The sequence below is a fragment of the Eupeodes corollae genome, chromosome 2, assembly GCF_945859685.1.
Source record: "Eupeodes corollae chromosome 2, idEupCoro1.1, whole genome shotgun sequence".
Taxonomy (NCBI): domain Eukaryota; kingdom Metazoa; phylum Arthropoda; class Insecta; order Diptera; family Syrphidae; genus Eupeodes; species Eupeodes corollae.
In genome coordinates, this window is record NC_079148.1 from 39,794,779 (window position 1) to 39,802,789 (window position 8,011).

The window sequence follows — 8,011 nt, forward strand, 5'->3', positions numbered from 1 at the left end:
CAACCCTGCAACATCCGTTTATTCATCCATTTGAAGCGCAAATTTTGCGACTTTCATTCATAAAAGTAAAGTACCTTTCAAATTCTCCGATTAGTCTTGATATTGTGTTATTTGTTACAACATATTTGTGTCAACAAATTTTTGCTTGAAACGTTATACTGTTTCGGCAACACTTTGTCACAAATTACACATTGACGTTTGTTGTCACTTGTCTCAGCAAATCCAAAATTCAAATATGATTCGTGGTACTTCCTTTTAACTGATTTTTTTAATAAAAACAAAATAAAGTTAAACTCACGCCCTGCAAATTAAGTTCACCGTTCTAAGCTTAAAAGTTTGCATGAATGAAACAAAAACTGTTTTTATTTCAATCGTCACTTTCACTAGTCTTCGTGGTATTGAATGTAAATTTATAACAGTAAGATCGAAGAAAAAATAGAATTAGTCCCTGAATCCGAATGCTGCGATCAAAATTACAAGATCAGAAGCCCAAAATTAACTAGTTACTAGTCCGTCTTGGAATTCTTATATTTTTTCAAATATTTCCGCCAAGCACTTGGAAATTCTTCGTGGAGCACACTTTGGGAAAGCCGGGCTTAGAGTTTTTCAAATAGTTTTGAAAAACTCAAGACTTGATATAAGACTACAGTGTTATCCATTTTGCCGGTCCAAAAGAAAACGTAAATAAAACACACATAACATATTTGTTCGAGGTAGTTCTTTTTTATTATAAAGTTTTAACGTTGAACTTATGTGTGAAACACTACATCATTTAAAGGACCACCACGTGAATTGTTGCAAGCATCGAATCGAGGTAATTTTCGACCACTTTTCGACACATATTGGGGGATATCTCAGCCATTACTTGATGAATGTTTTTTTTAAGCGCTCAAGAGTTAAACGTTTATTTGCATAAACATGGTCTTTTGCGTAGCCCCACAAAAAAAATCCAGCTGTATCAAGTCGCTGATATCGCCGCGACGAGATATTACGCGATTAGGAAATGTCTCTTTCAATCAAGTCATATTCACTCGAGATATGTGGCATATGGCATTGTTTTGTTGAAGCCACATATTGTCCAAGTCGTGTTCTTCAAAAGCAGGCAAAAAAGTCGGATGTCATATGACCATAACGCTCCGAATTGACGGTGACAGTCGTTTTCGAACAAGTAGAGTCCACTCACACCTGCGGACAGCTAGCACACCAAACAGTGACTTTTTGTGGCTTTAATGGCCTCTCTTCAATTACTTGAGGATTCTCAGAACTCCAAATATACGACAATTTTGTTTATTAACATACAAAGTTCGTCGCTGAAGACAATTTTGTTCAAAAAATCACCGTCCACAACCTGTTTTTCACTCACCCATTCGACGTTACTATGACTCTGTGAATGGTAGATAGTTGTTGGGTGATCTAGACTTTATACGGATGTAGGTGTAGATCCGAATGCAAAATACGCCATAATGTGCCGTAAGACAGACCTAATTCCTGAGAACGACGGTTAATCTTCTTTTTGACCCATTGGAAAAATGGGCCTATGGAATTTAAAAACAAGTTATTATATTAAAAAATGTGTACAATTATAACTTGTTGTTTGTGTTAGTAAAATTATTTCCGCCTTTCTCGCAATTTTCCCATTTTAAGTGCGTTCTTATAATAATCAATTAATAAATCCCTAGAATCTTGAATGCTTAGCAAGCCGTGCAATTTATTCTGCTTGAGTGCCAAATTAGTTTAAATTAAGTCGTGAATAGGGGAATTTTCACATTTTCTGTACAATGTATGAAACATGCACTCAGAGAATATATACATAGATAAACAAACATATCGGTAGGAAATTAAAGCAGAAGTTGATTAAATATACTCAAAATCATATTTGATAGCTTTAAGGTATAGTTACACTTAATAAACATATTTAGACGATTAAACCTAAGGCTTTGAAATTCAAACTATACCTATACCCTTTAGCATTTCTACATAATTCAGATATCCCCATATATCAGTTTACTTAATACATAATTAATACATCTCACCGGAGTTTCAAATAAATGCATATTGAAATGTTAATGTACTCATAGCTTTAAGAACTTAAGGGGATTTTTATGTTTAGAAAGGATTTAAATAAAAATAAATCGCTAGACCGACACAAACATGAACAAACTTTTCGAATAATTTTATTTTATAAAATAAAAGTTTTTCTCCTTTTGGCAATAAACATCAACTATTCGAATCGAATATAGGCACAATCAAACCTCAAAAAATATAAAATAAAAAACTTCTTAAAAAACATTTTCTCATTCCCAAACAAAATAAAAATTGCCACAAACAGAGCCATTGCATGACAGTAAAGTGACACTATGCTCGTACATTTACGTCAAACCTACATATAGTAAGTTCAACGCCTCCAAGTCATTTACAAAACTGTCGTATTCAAATCGAACCCATCTTTCTGTTCCTATACGAGTAGCATAAAAAAGGATTATGCTTCAACAGCCGCATTCAAGCCCATATGTCGATGTCGATTGGTGACATTATTGCCAAAACTGGAAACTTCGTGCTACAATAATATATTGAAAGTATATAAGCATAAGAAATAAAAAACCATCTACCTGCATTAAGATAATAATGTTCTGGTTGGTTTTTTGGCATTTGGCATTGGGCTCATAAAAATCCTCTGGGAATGCTCATTTTATGGTGACGTTTGTGTTCTTTTTTTTGACGTTTTGTGCCTTGTGAATAATTCACCATTGCTCTTCCTGTTCCTGTTGTGTGGCTGAGTTGTGCTACGTTTCTGCAGATATCCCATAAAGAATCATTTTACAAATTGAAAGCGGAAAAGTATAGATCTCGGCGTATGGTGTATAATGGTATGGCGCAGCATGGCGTTTTGATTTTATATGTAAACGTATCTACTTGTATTGGCCTCACAGTTATAAAGATGATTATATTTTACAGTCGCAATGTATTTGTAGGAGATTTCATAGCTGTTACACCAAACCCGTTCCCCTCCCACCGCGAATGCTATTCATAGACTGTGCATTCTTTATCGCACATTCAAATCGTTATCATCACTGTAAAAATATCCAGAGACCAATAAAAACTTGCGACAAAAATGTCGTTCTCCCATAACGGGTTCTTTAACTTTGCCAAACACCATCACGTATTACCGGCCGCCACGCCACGGCACGCCATCTTTCGCCACGCCATCCATGCCATGCCATCGCCATCGCCACCGCCGCGGCGCGCCGGCCGCCGCCGTTTTCAACTTACAGTTTTAGGTGTTTTTGGTTATGTACCTACACTCCTTTTTGTTTGCTATTACATTACCTTACGAAAAGGACGGGTTCCATAAAGGTAAGTTATGGATTCGTTAGCGAAATTACACTTGGAGATTTTAATGAAACCTTAAATATAATATAAACCCTCCATGGAGAGTAAAGTCCAGGTTTTAATGGGAACTTATTTATCACAGTAAAGGGTACAGCCATTGGTTTCGTACAAAAAATTCAAGAAAAAGAAACAACAAAAAGCTTTTGAAGTTATTAATTTGACAGTATGCTCAAAAAACATAGAAACAAAAACAAAACACGATAAATAAAATTGAAGCTGTGATGAAGTCTCAGAGGCTTAAGGCTATATGAATGAGGCATCTATGCCAAAAAAATCGATGGAATAAAAGGTCTCTAAAACAACTTTCTTCAAAACAAAGAATCCTAAGTCATAAAATGAACCTTAAACCGGTCTATTTTTCGGAAAAAAAAAAGACGTTTTCATTTGACGTTTGTACTCTATTCGTTTATTAATGAGATTTTTTACATGACAATCAAATGGGGTTTTCCATTGGTAAATTCAGATTTGTTTCAAAAATTGATTTTTGGCGGGCATGGAACACAATTGTTGTCATTGTATGTATTTGAATAATTTCTGTACTTGCAAAACAATTTTAAAAAAAATTGCATTTAGTGTTGGCGCAAAGAGGGGCTGATTTGATCTAAAAGCAAACATAAATTAATTTATTTTGCCCCATGGAATCCAAAAAGTAGGGAAATTCGTGTTTTTACAGATATTAATCAAGTATAAATTTATTTTTTTTGCCCATTGAAAACCCCAATAGTTTACTTGACGTATAGTGAAAGTTTATGATTTAAAATTTAATTTGACAGATTTTTAAAAAAGTTCTGTTTGTACACAAAATTGTTACAATCTTTTGAACATTCAGTTTAGTTTTACTATTCTAACTGCAAAGTCAATGTCGGCCATTGTTTTTCAGTTGTCGTGGCTTAAGACAAATGATAACTTTAACTGACATTGGAATGGTACAATATTTGTACTGTTGTACAGTGTAAACGGGTTGACCCGTTGAAAGCGTTGTATTGCTATTTACAACTGACAACTCCATGAAATGCGCATTAATCCAATTGCTATGGACGCAGATGAAAATCTCAATTGCTTATTAGTTGAAATAAGTTGTCATTAAAAGGTTTGTTCGATGATGACTGTCAATAGAAAAACTGTTATAACGTTTTAGCCTGAACTGTTGCCAATTTGCAAAAGCTAATTTTGTGCAGATTTGTGAAAATGAATGAAATAAGTCCTAAAATGCAAAATTTCTTATTATTTGAAGTTTTTGTCAAGTTTTAAAAATGGGATGTACCAGATTATGAAAAAAAAAAAACGAACAAACCTAATACAAGTTTTGAAACAATTCTTTTGGAAATGTCAACAAAGCCGTTGAGGTGAGGTGTAAAGATTTTAGTTGAAAAAATTCAGGGAAACAAGATCTATAATTGATGATGTCTAATGTGAATGTTTACTGGTCGTCTAAACACAAGTGACGTTCAAATGTCAGTGTTTAACCAGTTATATTCTAAGCTGTCAGCTTTCAAATAAATTTAAGGTGCTGTTAACACTTTGTAGGGTTTTCAATACTAATATTTTACTTATACTGAGATTCAATCTTTGGAGTTATAGGAAAAGCTTAGACATACGACCCCACCTATTCGCTTTATTTTTTACAGCTTGCACCTGATTTTTTTTGTTTTGTTTTATACATTTGGCTTTTAGAGTCCTGTCAGGTAGCCATATACCATTCACCCGAACCAGCACTTTTACGTTTGGTCCATGATGATGCGAGTAAAGGGATATTGGATCGGAATGTTTTCCCACCTTGCGCTAGCACTACGTATAGCCATTGCGACAAATATTTAGGTTCGTTTTTATGATTTTACAAGACACTATACGAAATACGAGTACAATGCAGTTTCGGTGAAGAATTGTTTAGGTCCTCTTCTTTTTTGGCGTTTATATGTAGGATTCCTTTTTTGGGTTTGTTTGTTTTTTTTTTTCAGGATGGGATCTCTATAATACCGCTCGTGAAACGATGAAGTGCTTTGTATGGTTTATTTATTTATTTAGAAGATTTTTTGTGTGTTGTGTTGTTGCTCGAATTGTTTCGGTATCATCGGACAGTGCTGAGTTTGTTTTTCTTTTTTCAACCAACCATCCAGATTATTTGTGCGCTCATCACAATGGCAGTAAAAACGGTATGAATTCGAAATTCACTGTAGCTGGTGTAGCTTGGGGATCTAAAAAATTCTCTTTTGCACATGAATTCGCAGGGCTACAAAAAGGATAAACTCAGACATGTGTGTAGTGTAGTGTTGGGTTGGTATACTCCTATATGTAGGGTTTTTATTTTTGGGATGGCATACAAGAGTCCTTGCAAAGAAAAAGGTTACTCAAACTCATATGATTGAGTAAATGGAGGAAACAAAAAAGGACCAAGAGAAAAGTGATTTAAATAAAGTGATTGCTAGTTTAGAGTATTTTAAAAGCTGGATTGATGAATAAAACTAAAACTGAAAAAAAAATACGAACATATATAATATTAGAGATGAAAAACGAATGGGAACCGGGGTCACTTACAAAAAATTGAAAGCTCTTTGAATACTTAGAACGAATGAATATACAAATACGTATGTTCACGAAGGTTATCAACATTTTTTTGTATAAATAAAATATGCTCAAATCATTTGGAACATTGAATATATCTAACCTTTTGAATATGCAACGGAAACATAAGGCAATATGAATGATTAGCACGGAAGGACTCCAAAAAATATATGATTTTTTTTTTTAATTTTATTCTGTGAATGAATAGCAAATGAAAATTGTTAATAATTTTGATGTATCCAAAGAAAACTGAAGCTTCGCCTTATGTGTTTAGTGATTTTCATATAAAGTATAAATATCCATGTCATATTTTTTATAAGGGGTAATCTTTGGTAAGATTTTAAATTACTCATTGAATTCATCAAACAGAGTTATTTAATAGCATTTTGACATCAAACCCAAAACCAAGTTTTCAGCAAAAAGTTTTCGAAAGCGTAAAAGTCGTTCACACTGAACATTTACACGTTTCGTTTGACATTTCAATTTTTGCAACATCTACTGTCAAATATTGTATTGATGCGAAATTTGTAACTAAACGTTTAGTTCTTTAATTATTATTTGTGAAAATAAAATGCATTCTCACCAATTTATATATAATACTCTGCAATGAAGTAAAGGATCTGGAAATAAAATTTACAAACCTTGGAAGTGTATACCATTAGGAAAATAGACAGTCTTTTGTTACAAGACTTTTCAAATACTTTCATTATGCATTTTTGTGTCTTCTACAAATTCAATGGACGAAGTATCACCATCATCTTCGTTTTGGAATGAAGACTACCTTCTGAAGTCACCAGAACCCGGGAACTTAGCTATTGATATCTCTGAAATTTTAAATAGATATTATAATAGGTACTACATTCTGTTTTTTAATTTGTTCAAAACTATACTTGGGGCCTGATTATGAGGTTCGCGGCGAATCGTTTTGCTAGCGAGTTTGCCATTTTTTTAATTATTGCTTTCGCTTTCGCCTTTTTCGTTTTGAATTCGACCAATTAACAAATTCAAAGGCGAATTTGAAATGTCATAATGTTTGTTGGCGAGTTAAATCCGATAGCTGTATTTTGGCGGATTCACAGGCGAACGAGTGTTTATTATTATTCAGTGTTCAATATTTGTCCTGAATATTTGGCTAAAACAAGTGAACTGTGGGACAATATTTCAAAAGTTTGAAATAGAATAGGACCGCCTCGAAAATTACGTTTCGACACTTGGAGTGAACTGGGTTGAAATACGCTTCCCCACTTCCACTTGCAGCTGCCCTATACGGTGTCATCGTCCATGGCTCTAAGGCATAACCAGCGTCACCTAAATCAAAGAAAAATTCTACGTTTTACAATACCGAGTTTCAGTTCATTTGTTACCGAGAATCTTGCTGTCCCCATGTCTAAAATGTTCTTCCATAAAAGCTCTTTCTCTACTTATTGACCACACAACAGTCATGAGAACTTCCTACGTAACTGGGATTAACGCAAGTTATCCTCATTTTGTGGTCACGGGCCTGTAAAATTAGTTATATAATTTAAACATGGCCTTATTTTACACGAGAATACTCACCACCATTACATTTAAGCTATAATATCCTTTTCTGTTGTAAAAATGGTGTTAATTTGTTGTAGGACTTATAATGCTTACATACGTTCCATTAACGGACATTATGACCCCAGGAAAACTACTATTTTCATAGAAAGCTGTTTTTGCTTCTAGATTTTCCTGTTCATTCATTTTAAAATTTATCATTTTTGGGCACAACTTTCTCTCAAGAATTTTAACAGTTTCAGACAAAACGATTGAGACTGCTGGTTGTGCCATTCCAAGGAGTACGTCTTGTCCAAATCCTTTTTGGTACGATCCCTCAGCATGAAATCTCAGAGTAGCGGCAAGCTTTAAAATTGAAGGAATTCCGTTGCTGTTCTTATCCTTGAATTCCTTACTGATCTCTTGCAAAACGAAGATAAAAGCTTACTTCGATAGTCGAAATAGTTTGATAAATCTTTTTAGACAAAGTGTGTAGATTATTTTATTCATTTGATTTAAACTAAAAGGAAAAATACTTACT